This window comes from Meles meles, chromosome 10 (genome assembly GCF_922984935.1).
Source record: "Meles meles chromosome 10, mMelMel3.1 paternal haplotype, whole genome shotgun sequence".
NCBI lineage: Eukaryota > Metazoa > Chordata > Mammalia > Carnivora > Mustelidae > Meles > Meles meles.
This window is the reverse complement of record NC_060075.1, coordinates 63,806,413-63,821,511: the sequence shown is the minus strand read 5'-3', so window position 1 is coordinate 63,821,511 and position 15,099 is coordinate 63,806,413. Positions and strand designations below refer to the sequence as shown.

General features: G+C 36.3%; 1 protein-coding gene across 3 annotated transcripts in view; it reads right to left on the bottom strand.

Annotated features, from left to right (window-relative positions):
- The window catches only part of THSD7A (thrombospondin type 1 domain containing 7A), a 458,712-nt gene that overhangs the window by 222,747 nt on the left and 220,866 nt on the right, over positions 1-15,099 (bottom strand). The gene's annotated exons all lie outside the window — the stretch shown is intronic.

Below are 15,099 nucleotides of genomic sequence, written 5' to 3'. Positions count from 1 at the left end.
CATAATACTCAATGTTCTAAAGCCTCTCGTCTTTATTTATTTTTATGACAGTTCATCTTGGATTAAAACAGACTAAATTCAAGATTTTCGAACTATTTGCAGAACTTCTAAAGAAAAGAGAACTCAAATGCTATCTGTTAAGTGACTCAATATTGATGAGATATTTTCTTCTGTACTAATAATTAGAAATAATTATTTCATAAAATTAAATACATCCCCTAGGAACAAAATTTGTATTGATTTTGTCATAGTTGCAACTGCTTAGTTCATCCAACTAAAAATATAATGCAAATGAAATAATTGACATAAATACTGGAAAAGATGCGAGAGAAATTTCTTCTGTTAATCTTATCATTATGTAACCAGAAAACTCAAGAGACTTCAATAAACCACTTCTGGAATTAAAAAGAATTGGCAATGTAGATGGATATAAATTAAATACATACAAATCAAATAGTTTTACTCTTATAAATGCACCTAGACACAGAAAGGTTAAAAAAAATCTGTTAGCAAGAAAAAATATCACCTACAAAATAGGAACAACTGCAGCAAGAAATATCCAGAATCTACATAAAAATTTCAATATATTATTTAAAAGCATGATACATGAGAGTAGAAGAAACAGAAAACTATAGTAAGCCTTCATAGTATTTCATAGTTATATTCAAATATAAATTATTACAGTAAAAATTATATGGTTCATCTTAGAGTTAGATATAAAGAATTCAGTATTAGAATAGCTAGAAAACCATGAAAAGAGGGCAGAAAGGGGAGTATTTGCTATTTCAAATGCATTATATATTCATTTTAGAAAAGTCCAAATGGTATCATATAGAAAAAGATTTTAAAAATCAGTCATATAGTACAGAGAATCCAGAATCAGATTCTAAAAATATTTGAGCTATTGATAGCTTGATAGATAAGGAAGACATGACTATTTAAAACCTATTTAGCAGATGGCCAAAGTAAATTAAAACAAATAAACAAACATAAAACTAAAGCCCTATCTTGTAAGTACACAAGCTAAAGTCCAGAAAGAGAAGATGTAAATTTAGAATTAAAACAACACAATATAAATCTTTTAAAAAGATGTAGGAGACTACGTGATCTATGACTAGGAAGGTCACCTTAACCTCAAAGGAACATGCAGAAGTAGAAAAAAAGACACTTGATGTTTTAAAAACCCAGAACTTGTGGTAGTCAGTAGATTGATAAATGTGTAAAATCTAAAATGAATATTACAAAGACTGAATTACTGGAACACAATCCATTACAAATTGATAAGAGAAACACAAACAGAAGAGAAATGAACATGTATTCTGTTCATTTCATTTTATATATAGATGCATGACAGGAGAAACTCAAAAATCCATATACAAACGATAAAATGCTCAGGTTTGTTACCGAGGGAAATGAAAAATCAAGTAACAATGTCATATAACTTCAGTTTGCAGAAGATTGGTGACAAGAGCTTTTGTTCAGAGGAATAAAAGAAAAAGGGTACTCCTCAACACCGGTAAGGGGAATGTTAGGTGTTAGCACCTCTTCGGAGAGCACCTAGAAAGATCTTTCAAAATTAAATTTGACCCAGCAATCCCATACCTGGGAATATGTGCTATGAAAACAAAAATACCAATTCACATAGACATATATATAAGATAGGATTCTGCATGATGGCTGGTTCCTGGTAGTCATAAATCAGAAATAAAGTTAATCTCCACCAGCAGGGAATTTAAGAATTAAAGAAAAATGGATTAGAGTTATTCCTTATAAATTGCAAGGGCTTCCACAGGGTTTTATTAAATGAAATATGTACAATATGATCCATTAAAAAACAATGAACAAAGTAAGTTAGTTGTATGCATGCATAATGATAATCAATACATGTAGGCTTATATGAATACAGCTTGTTAATATAATATACCCCACGGGGAAAGGAGATGCGCTCGATGTATTAACATGTCGCAAAAAAGGGGGTAGAAAATTCAGCATGCGTGACACAATCCAACTTATGTAAAGTTGTATGATACATCACAGATATATGATACACAGCCACCCAAACCTTCACAGTGGTTACTTCAGGGTGGCTGGATTCTAGGTAGGTTTTTCCTTTGGTTTATGTTTTAACATCATGCTCTCAGTTTAAAGATATTATCTATATAAACAGTAAAATATATCTATTCCCGCTGTGTATGAATAATAAAATATTTTTAAATAATTATATTATGCAATATTTACATGTAAACTAGAGGACCCAAGACCACAGAAATATGATCAAGAAATACTGAAAAAATAATGGACATTGGGGAGGGTATGTGCTATCGTGAGTGCTGTGAAGTGTGTAAACCTGGCGATTCACAGACCTGTACCCCTGGGGATAAAAATACATTATATGTTTATTAAAAAAAAAAAATTTGGAAGGGGAGGCGAACCATAAGAGACTATGGACTCTGAAAAACAACCTGAGGGTTTTGAAGGGTCAGGGGTGGGAGGTTGGGGGAAAAGGTGGTGGGTAATAGAGAGGGCACGTTTTGCATGGAGCACTGGGTGTTGTGCAAAAACAATGAATACAGTTACGCTGAAAAAATAAATAAAATGGAAAAAAAAAGATTAAAAAAAAAGAAATACTGAAAAAATAAACTGGTTTCATTTATTGTTACTGAAATACACTGGATTTTCAAAACTTTCAGATCCAATTTCAGTGTAATTTTATAATACTGATGACTACAACAAGTAGTACAATAAACAGTTGAATCACTTATGATCTTTGCTGTCATACCTAGTTACAAACAATGGTTTTTCAGAGACAAATTTTGATATGATTTATGATTTTGTCTAAGCTTTTTATTTAAAATAGGCAGCTAAATCAAGGACTGTTTCTTTCCTTTTTGTACTTTTAGGAAGATAGGAAACATGGAGAGAGACACACAGAAATATAAGTATCAAGTGATCCTAATATCTGAGTCAGTTTAAATACTTCTGATTTTCTGATTGTATTACTGGTATTTAACTCTGCTGTCTTCCTAGAATAATGTGTCTATTTTATAATTATTCTTTCTGTGCCTATCTCACCTCATTTCCACCTTTGTGTAAGTGGAAAATGCTGAAAGAACTGTCCCCACCAAGCATTGCTCATCTCTGACCTAGAAAAAGACTGTGGTTATATACTCCTCTCTCAGGTCCAGAGACCAAGTTGGTAATGGCAGACCAAGGGGTTGACAAATATCTTATCATTGTGTGATGATTTTCCTTAATTAAAAATTAGTCATCTAAGTAATTGATAATTCTGTTTTCACTTTATACCTTTTTTCTCCTTCAAATGCTCTAAAGTTGTAATTCCAATGAATATTCAATAATCATTTTCTTTTGCTGAAGTATATTCCACTATTAGTTTTTGGTTTTAGCAATTTTTTTTAGGAGTCTAAAAGATTTTTATCCATCTTGCCATTTAAGAAGTTGCTGTACAAAATTCACTAGATTTTTTTTCAAGTCGGTGGTAGACCTATGGCATTGAAGGTTATTGTCCCGGATTAATTTGATCTACCTATACAAGTACTATCACACATTTGTGTACAAATGAAATAATAAATACAATATTTATAAAGAGATTATCCATATAAAGACATAACTGAAATTGTCACTTTAAAACCTGACACTGTCAATGTGGTCATTTGTAAAGAATGATCAGTGCAAAACAACAGATGCAGTTTCAGGTGCCATATTTACTAGGTGTTAATGACAAAACCTGCTTCATCGAGTGCTGGGCACCTCCTCAAAGTCCTCTCACAGCAGGAGGACAGGGGATAAGGATCTGAGAGATATTCTCAAGGAGAAGTTCACAGTCCAGTTACAAAACAGTGCACACAAATGATAGAACCTGTGCTTAATATCAAAGGCAAATTAATGTAGCAAAACTAAAGCACTTCATTTAGGCCCAAGAAGACAGAACTAGATCTTTTCCATTATTACTGTGTGTTCAACTTTTCCATCAGCCATTCTCAGAAAATGTCCCTGGCAAGCAATAAAAGCTCACTATGGACTATTCAGCGATGTTCACAGCAACAAAATAGGACAACTGCCCCCACTTCCTACACAGTCTCAGCTTTATTTGTTCCTCTGACTCCCCTGGGCTCCACACTGTCAGCTTCATAATGAAAGTAGGTGGTAAAACGAAACTACGCAAAAATATGTCACCGGTGCGCTCTTACCAAGGAGCTCCACAAATCACGTTAGGAAATGTTTTCTTTTCAAATTGATTTATTTCACGACACTTTGCTTTGGTTGTTCAAATGCAAACAGCTTCAGAAATCAAATTTGCAAGTCTAAAATTAAGATGACACAGCAGAGCATATGCATCATTCATGATGATTTCATAGTGTTCCCTCGCCTGATTTACAGTTGTCAAAATTAACATTACATGACACGATCCATTATGTGTTTTGCTCAATGCTGTATTAGTCAAATCTCAACAAATGCAATTAAAACTAATTTCAATTCATTTCAACTCTTCCATTTTTTAGCTCCTTTCTGCTCTTTCCTTTCTTTCTGCCAAGGTATCTTATAAATCTTATATGACCCATATATGACATCTTTTTAATGATAGTTTCTTCATAATTTCCAACATAATCTTTTTTCCATATTTTTATTTTTATTTTTTTATTTTATTATTTTTTAATATTTTATTTATTTATTTGACAGAGAGAGATCACAAGCAGATAGAGAGGCAGGCAGAGAGAGAGAGAGGGAAGCAGGCTCCCTGCTGAGCAGAAAGCCCGATGCGGGACTCGATCCCAGGACCCTGAGATCATGACCTGAGCCGAAGGCAGTGGCTTAACCCACTGAGCCACCCAGGCGCCCCATATTTTTATTTTTAATCACAGATTTGGTTTATCTCACTTTCCTTTCTTTGGTTAATCTCCTTTATTACATAGAAAACCCCACATTTTTCTGAAGTAAGCCACAGGATTCTGTCATGGAGGGGTGGTTGTAGACATAAGCCTCTGATATTTAAAGATATGAAAACATAAATAAATTCTCTTTGAATCCACCTTTATTTCAAATTCAGTATCTTACAAGTCAGGAAACAAGGATGAAACAATGAAGAAATGCTGGTAATAAATGATTTTGCAATAAAAATCTATGATGCACTAATTCTTCAGGAAACTCTATGATGCATTTGAAGATCAAATACGTAATGATGTTGGCTGTCACATATTTGTACTGGTCTTACTACATGTCATAAATCATGCAAAATTATTTTAAAATATTCTTATAACAATAGTAAATTTTTGGGGTACCTGGGTGGCTCAATTGGTTAATCATCTGACTCCTGATTTCTACTCAGGTCATGATCTCAGTGTTGGGACATCGAGCCCTGAGTCCAGCTCTCCACTCAGTATTGAGTCTGCTTAAGAGTCTCTCCCTCTGCTCCTCCCACCTGGCTCACATGCTCTCCCTCTCTCTCAAAAAAAATAGTAAACTTTGACACAAAGAGAATTTTATTTTGTGCTTAGTAGGATGTATTTAAAAATAATATCTTATTAATGATATTTTGGATGTTTCTGGAATTTAAAAGAACTTCCCTGACTAGTGTGAGTAGAATCCAAGATTCTATGAGCTTAGCAGAAAGACATATTCACAGTGAAATGTATATAGAGAATAAACACTTCTTAACACTGGTGTCATCCTAGTATATTAAAGGTACATAGAGGCAAAAAAAAAAAGTGTTTATTTTCATTGTAAAATCAAATATACATTGATTTTCTTCTATCTGAAGAATATAACTGTCCTTTTGAAAGATTTTTAAAGAACCTCATGGTAAGATAAAGTTTGTGTTCTTTTCTCCTTTTGTTTTCAATGATCTTTACCATCTATTTTAAAACTATCCCTTTCTAGTAATGAAAATCCCTCTTCCAGGGAAGATGGTGGAGAAAGAGGACCCTAGGCTCACCTCCACCCTACAGATAAACTTTGATAACACTCTCATTAGTGCAAAAAACCCAGAAAATGACCCAAAGACTGGCGGAATAAATTCCACAAGTAAATGTAGAGGATAGGAAGGGCAGAGACACAGTCAGGAATTAGGGGAACTCACAGGACTATCTGTAGAAGGAAAAGATGTGGCTGCTGGAGAGGGGAGACAAACAGACCGCTACCCTAAAGAAGATAAATCCCCGTAACATTTGCCTTTGAAAACCAGAGGGGCTCAATTTCCTAAGTTCTTATAACCACCACAACATAAAGTCTGGAATTTTAAAAAATCAGCAGACTAAGAGCTGGGAGATCCTGCAGGGTGAAGGAAAATGAGTCCCCAACCCTTAAAGAGACAGCACAACAAACAGTCCAGAAGCAGCAGTGTGAAAGACACCTCAGAGCACAGCCAAAGGTATATGAGAAGGACAGTTGTCCATCTCAGAGCACAGCCAAGGGGACAGAAATCTCTGGGAAACTCTTCCAGGAACAAAGGAATTGACAGGCTCCATCTTCTGCCCTGGTCCCCCAGCATGAACACAGGGCTACCTGCAGGACTTGTTACCTAACTTGCCAGCACCACCATCCTAGCCTGCACTGTGCTTTTGCCAATCCGCCCCTCCTGATAGCCTGCCTCAGTCACAGCACTGCAGGGCCCCTTCCGTAGAGAAGGGGGCATGCACAGAGCTGGCTAGCACTGCTGTCTCACCACCCTGCCCACCCTCTGTGCTTGTTTCCACAGATCCACCCTTTCCAATACGCTCTTGGCCAGAGCCCATACAGGGTGACGCTAGAGACCTGACAGTATGCAAACAGCCCTTAAGGTGGCCAGCAGTACTCTAAAGTGACTTTTGCCCCAGAGAGAGGAAAAGATAATCACACACATACCAGTTATATGGAGGTCCCAGCAATGGGCTGGAGGCAGATAACTAGACTGACTTAAGGGGACAACAAAGGGAAAGTGTCCTGTAGTTTGGTGTCACAGCATCTCTGGCAAATGCCTGGTCTGACTCAATTCAAGTATCCCCAGAATGGTCCGCTAATATTAGAAGAAGCAAACACTGCCCAAAGCAGGCAAGAGAGCCATTGCAGGTGACTGGACTGAAGGAAAAGGTGGCTCAGACACAACAGCAGAGCACACGCATCACACACAGGAGACATCCCTGAAGTGCCAGGTTCAGGTGAACACAGGACACTACAGAGCAGGGCACTACAGGACCTCTTGTTCATAAGACCATTCATTACTTTCAATTGCAGAGGATGTAGCTCTCTTTCCTAACATACAGGAACAAACTAGAGAATTAGACAAAATGAGGAGACAGAGGAATGTGTCCCAAATCAAAGAAAAGGACAAGAGACCTAAGTAAAATGGAGATAAGCAATATGTCTGGTGGATAATTTAAAGTAATGAATGTAAAAGTACAAGCAATGATCATAAAAATACTCACTGAACTTGAGAAAAGAGTGGGTGACATCAGTGAGACACTTAACAATGAGGAGGGAAGGGGGAGAGGGGAAGGGGAGGGGGAAGGGGAGGGGGAAGGGGGAGGATGCCTGGGTGGCTCAGTCGCTTAAGCATCTGCTTTTTGTTCATGTCATGATCCCAGGGTTCCAGGATCAAGTCCTGCATTGGGCTCCTTGCTCAGCAGGGAGTCTGCTTCTCCCTCCCCATGCTGCTGTCCATGCTTGTGCACTTTGTCTCTCTCTCTCATAAATAAAATCTTAAAAAAAAAAAGAACCAGTCAGAGATGAAAAACATAATAAACGAAGTTAAAAACACACTACATGGAATAAATAACAGACAAGATGAAACAGAAGAACAAATCAGCAACCAGGAGGAAAGAAGTATAGAAAGTAAACAAGCTGAGGTGAGAGGGAAAAAATGTGCAAAACGAGAATAGACTTAGGGAAATCAGCAACACCAATCAAGTGAAATAACATTTATATTATAGAGATCCCAAAAGGAGAAGAAAAAGAAAAGGTGTAAGAAAATTTATTTCACAAAATAATAGCTGAAATCTTCCCAAATCCAGGAAAGAAAACAGAAATCCAGATACAGGAGACACAGATATCCTCCAACAAAATCAACCAGGGCAGTCCATACCAAGACACATAGTAATTAAGATGTCAAAAAGTAGTGATAAAGGTAATTTTTAAAGTGGCAAGAGAAAAGAAAGGAATTCATGACCACTAAACCAGCCCTACATGTTAAAGGGGACTCTGAGAGGAAAGAAAAGACCATAAATGAGAGTTTAAAAAAAAAAAAGTAGGAAGCACAAAATTACCAAAAGTAAATATATCTGTAAAAATCAGTCAAGGGACTCACAAAATAAAGGAATGTTATATATGAGGGGGCGCCTGGGTGGCTCAGTCATTAAGCATCTGCCTTCAGCTCAGGTCATGATCCCAGGGTCCTGGGATTGAGCCCTGCATCAGGCTCCCTGCTCAGCGGGAAGCCTGCTTCTCCTTCTCCCGCTTGTGTTCCCTCTCTTGTTGTGTCTCTCTCTGTCAAAAAAATAAAATCTTAAAAAATAAAAAAGAATGCTATATATGATATGATATACCTAAAATGGGCGGAGGAGAGAAGTAAAGAACAGGTTCAAACTTAAGTGACCATCAACCTAATATAGACTTCTATATAAAAAAGGTGTTATGTACAAACTGAATGGTACCGACAAATCAAAATCCAGTAATATATATGCACAAATTAAAGAAGAAAGAACACAAGTATATCACTAACTAGTCATGAAAGAAGAGAGTAAGAGAAAAACTACAAAACAACCATAAAACAAGAAAAAATAGCAATAAATACATACCTATCAATAATTACTTTGAATACAAATGGACTAAATACTCAGACCAAAAACACAGGGTGACAGAATGGATAAAAAAACAAGACCCATCTATATGCTGCCTACAAGAGATTCACTTCAGACCTAAAGACACCTGCAGATTGAAAGTGAAAGGATAGAGAAGCATTAATCATGTCAAAAGAAAGCCAAGGTAGCAATACTTACATTGGAGAAAATAGACTTTAAAACAAAGACTGTACAAGAGACAAAGAAAGATACTATATCATCATTCAGGGGTCAATCCAACAAGAGCATATAATAATAGTTTAAACATTATAAATACTTTTGTACCCAATGTGGGAGCCCTCAAATACTTAAAGTAGTTAATAACAAATAAAAAGAAAGTAATTGATAGTAACAGAATAATAGCAGGGGACTTTAACATCCACTTATATCAATGAACAGATCTTCCAAACAGAAAATCAACAAGGAAACACTGGCTTTGAATGACACCCTGGACCAAATGGACTTAGTATATTCAGAACATTCCATCCTCAATCAGGAGAATACACATTTTTAAGTGCATATGAAAAATTGTCCACAATAGGTCACACACCAGGCCACAAAACAAGTCTCAACAAGTACAAAAAGACTGAAGTCATACCATGCATCTTTTCTGACCACAATGCTATGAAACTAGAGATCAACCACAAGAAAAAATCTGGAAAGAGCAGAAATACCTGGAGGTTAAATAACACATTGCCAAACAAAGAATGAGTCAACCAAGAAATCAAAGAGGACATCAAAAAATACATGGGCACAAATGAAAGTGAAAACACAATGGTCCAAAATCTCTGGGATGCAGCAAAAGAGGGAATTTCTAAGAGGGAAGTTTACCCCAAGAAGCAAGAAAAATTTCAAACAACTCAACCTTACACCTAAAGAAGTGAGAAAAAGAACAAATGAAACCCAAAACTGGTAGAAAGAAGAAAATAATAAAGATGAGAGCAGAAATAAAGTATATAGAAATGAAAGAAACAATAGAACAGATCAATGAAACCAGAAGCTGGTTCTTTGAAAAGATCAACGAAATTAATAAGCCTTTAAGCCAGACCCACTTAAAAAAAAAAAAGACTCTAAACAAAATCAGAAATGAAAGAAAAGAAATCATAACTGACACCACAGAAATGCAAAACATTATAAAATATTATAAAAACTTATATGCCAACAAATTGGACAACCTAGAAGAAATGGACGAATTCCAAGGAACATACAACCTACCAAAACTGAACCACAAAGAAATAAAAATTTGAACAAACCAATTACCGACAATGAAATTGAATCGGTAATCAAAAAACTCCCAACAGAGTCCAGGACCAAATGAATTCAGGTGAATTCTACCAAACCTTTAAGAAAGTATGAATACTCATTCTTCTCAAACTATTTGAAAAAATAGAAGATAAAGGAAAACTTCCAAATTTATCCTATGGGGGTCTGCATTATCCTGATACCAACACCAGATAAAGACACTACCAAAAACCCCAAAATATAGTCCAATATTTCAGATGAACATAGATGCAAAAATCCCCACCAAAATATTAGCACACTGAATCCAACAATCCACTTAAAAATCATTCACCACAATCAAGTGAGATTTATTCCTGGGACTCACGGGTGGTTCAATATTTACAAATCAGTCAATTGGATACACCCCATCAATAAGAGAAAGGATAAAAGCCATATGATCATTTCAATAGATGCATAAAAAGCATCTGACAAAGTATAACATCTATTCACGATAAAAAACAAGAAAAAAAACAAAAAACAAAAAACCTTAACAAAGTAGTTCTAGAGGGAACATACCTCAATGTAATAAAAGCCATATGTAAAAAATCTACAGCTGACATTATCCTCAATAATGAAGAACTGAAACCTTTACCGCTAAGATCAGGAACAAGATAACAATGTCCACTCACCACTTTATTCAACATAAGCACTAGAAGTTCTGGTTAAATCAATCAGGCAGAAAAGGGAATAAAAGGCAACCAAACTGGTAAAAGTAGTAAAACTTCCACTATTTTCAGATAACAGGATGTTAAATCTAGAAACCCTTAAAGGTTCTACCAAAAAAATCTACCAGAACTGATAAGCAAATTCAGTAAGGTTGCAGGATACAAAATCAATGTACAGAGATCTGCTGCATTTCTATACACTTAAAAATGAAGAGAAATTAGTAAGCAATTCCATTTATATTTGCACCAAAAATAATAAAGTACCTAGGAATAAACTTAACCAAGTAGCCAAAAGACCTTTACTCTGAAAATCATAAAACACTGATGAAAGGAATTGAAGATGACACAAACAAATGGGAAGATATTCCATGATGATGACTGAGAAAACAAACACTGTTAAAATATCCATACTACTGAAAGCACTCTTAGATTTAATGTAATCCCTATCAAAATACAACAGCATTTTTCACAGAATGAGAACAAATAATTTTAAAATTTGTATGGAACTACAAAAGACCCCAAGTAGACAAAGCAATCTTGAAAAAGAAAATCAAAGCTGGAGATAACACAATTTCAGATTTCAAGTTATACAACAAAGCTATATATAACATGATTATATGGACAATTAATCTTTACAAAGAGGTAAGAATACGCAGTGGTAAAAAGACAGTCTATTCAACAAATAACACTGGGAAACTTGGAAAGCTATGCAAAAGACTTAAACCAGACTACTTCCTTACACCATACAGAAAAATAAACTCAAAATAGATTAAAGACCTAAATGTGAGATCTCAAACCATAAAACTCCTGGAAGAGAGCAGAAGTAGTAATTTCTCTAACATTAGCCATAGCAACATTTTCCTAGATAAGTCTCCTAAGGCAAGGGAAGCAAAAGTAAAAATTAACTATTGGGGTTTTGAGAGTCAAGATGGCTGAGGACTAGCAGACTGAGATGACATCAGGTCACAGGAATTCAGATAGATAATTATCAAACCATGCTGAACACCTACAAACTCAACAGGAGATAGAAGAGAAGAAGCAGCAGCAATTCTAGAAACAGAAAATTGACCACTTTCTGAAAGGTAGGACATAAGGAGAAGTTAATCTGAAGCAACAGGAAGATAGACCATGGTGGGAGGGGCCAACTACAGGCAAGCGTGGAGCAACAGAGCACAAAATCCAAACTTTTAGAAGTCTACTCCACTGAGGGACATTGCTCCAGAGGCTAAGCTGATTTGGAGCCCTCATGGGGACAGTGTGTGGTCTCAGGTCTCGTGGGGTCACAGAAGGATCAGGGGTGCATGAGTATAGCAGAGCTCGCAGGTAGTAGAGCAGGGAAGCCGACTACAGAGACGGAGCCGAGGAGTGAGCTCTCAGCTTGGGGTTACCTTAACTGTGATCTGCAGCACAGTGGGGCCACTTCTCTTTGAGCAGGGACCCCACGAGTGGCAGATCCGGGGAGACCCACCTTCCTCTGTCGGAAGAGCAGTGCACCACGAATCTGCAGGGGTTGAAGACTCCAAATGGGGGTGTGTGCCAGGGACAGAAATGCTCTGTCACAGGCCAGGTGAGCTCATAGTGTGGCCGGAGACAGGGAGATGGGAGTGACTGACTACTTTTCTCTGAGGGTGCATTGAGGAGTGGGGCTCCAAGCTCTTGGCTCCTCTGGGCCAGAGATTGGGAGGCCACCATTTTCATTCCCATCCTCCAGAGCTCTATGGAAAGCATTCAGGGGGAAAAAAGCTCCTAAGAGCAAACCCAAGCAGATTTCTTAGCCCAGCCCCTGGTAAGTGCAGCGCAATTCCGCTTCGGGCAAAAACATTTGAGAATCAAGGCAATAGGTCCCTCCCCCAGAACATCAGCAAGAAGATCCAGCTAAGACCAAGCTCACTGATTAAGGAGAACAAGGGAATTTCAGAGGAGGGGAAAGTAAAGCATGGAATTTATGGCTTTCTCCACACGATTCTTTAGTCTTGCAAAGTTAATTTAAAATTTTTTAATTTTTTTTTCTTATTCTAATATTTTTAACTTTTCCTCTCTCCTCCTTTAAAGTTTTTTTAACTAGTTTTCTTAACAATATCTTTCTTTAAAAAATCTTTTAAAACCTTCATTATTATAGTCATGTTTTATCCTTCATTGTGTCCAACTTTATTTTTTCTATACATGTATGGTTTTTTCTTCTAAAAATTGTTGGGATACAATTTCTTCTAATAGATCAAAATACACCCTAGATCTAGCACAGGGCTTTGTTCTAGTCTCCAGACTAAGCAAATTCTCTCCACTATCTTTTACTTCTTTTTCTAATCAACTTATAAATTCCTTTTTTAGAATTTTTTTTAAAATTTTCATCTTTACAGTCATATCACATCCCTTTATCATGTTTACCCTTATTTTTGTATATATATAAGTTTTTCTTTCTTTAAAATTTTGGGAGGTAGTTTCTTCTGAGACCAAAATACACCCAAAATTAATAGGGTGGCTCTGTTCTATTCACCAGCCTAATATATAACTAATATATATCTTTTTATGTATATATATATATATATATATATATATATAATTTTTTTAACAGAGAGAGAGAGAGATCACAAGTAGACAGAGAGGCAGGCAGAGAGACAGGAGGAAAGGAAACAGGCTCCCCAGGGAGCAGAGGGCCCAATGCAGGGCTTGATCCCAGGACACTGGGATCATGACCTGAGCTGAAGGCAGAGGCTTTAACCCACTGAGCCACCCAGGTGCCTCTTTAATTTTTTTTAAACTTCTTTTTACTCCCTTTCTTCTCCCCCTGATTTGGAGTCTCTTCTGACTTGGTTAGCTTACATTATTGTGGGGTCTTTGCCACCCTTTTTGTATTTTATTCTCTCATTCATATATTAGTATCTGGATAAAATGACAAGGTGGATAAACTCACCACAAAAAAAAAAAAAAAAAAAAAAAAAGAACAAGAGGCAGTACCAAAGGCTAGTTACCTAGTACCTAATCAATACAGACATTGGTAATATGTCAGATCTAGAGTTCAGAATGACAATTTTCAAGGTGATAGCTGGGCTTGAAAAAGGCATGGAAGATATTAGAGAAACCCTGTCTGGATAAATAAAAGCCCTTTCTGGAGAAATAAAAAAAAACTAAAATCTAACCAAGCTGAAATAAAAAAAAAGCTATTAATGAGGTATAATAAAAAATGGAGGCTATTACTGCTAGGATAAATGAGGCAGAAGAGAGAATCAATGATATAGAAGACCAAATGACAGAGAATAAAGAAGCTGAGCAAAACAGAGACAAGCAACTACTGGACCATAAGGGGAGAAGTAAAAAGATAAGTGATACCATAACACGAAATAACAATAGAATAATTGGGATTCCAGAAGAAGAAGAAAGAGAGAGGAGGGCAGAAGGAATATTGGAGTGAATTACAGTAGAGAATTTCCCTAATATAGCAAAGGGAAAAAGCATCAAAATCCAGAAGGCAGAGAAACCCCCTCAAAAATCAATAAAAATAGGTCCACACCCCATCATCTAATAGTAAAACTTAAAAGTCAATGACAAAGAGAAAATCCTGAAAGCAGCTTGGGACAAGAAGCCTGTAACATACAATGGTAAATATATTAGGTTGGCAGCAGACTTATCCACAGAGACCTGGCAGGCCAGAAAGAACTGGCATGATATATTCAGAGAACTCAATGAGAAAAACATGCAGCCAAAAATACTATATCCAGCTAGGCTACCATTGAAAATAGGAGGAGAGATAAAAAGCTTCCAGGACAAACAAAAATTAAAAGAATTTGTAAACACCAAACCATCCCTACAGGAAATATTGAAAGGGGTCCTCTAAGCAAAGAAAGAGCCTAAAAGGAACAGACCAGAAAGGAACAGACAATATATAGTAATAGTCACCTTACAGGCAGTACAATGGCTCTAAATTCATATCTTTCAATAGTTAACCTGAATATAAATGGGCTAAATGCCCCAATCAAAAGATACAGGATATCAAAATGGATTTAAAAAAAAAACAACACCCATTAATATGCTGTCCACAAGAAACTCATTTTAGATCCAAAGACACCTCCAGATTTAAAGTGAGGGCGTGGAAAATAATTTACAGTGTTGATAGGCATCAAAAGAAAGCTGGGGTGGCAATCCTTATATCAGATCAATTAGATTTTAAGCCAAAGACTATAATAAGAGATGAGGAAGGACACTATATCACAATCAAAGAGTGTCCAACAAGAAGATCCAACAATTTTAAATATCTATGCCCCTAACACGGGAGCAGCCTACTATATAAATCAATTAATAAAATCAAAGAGACACGTTGACAATAACAA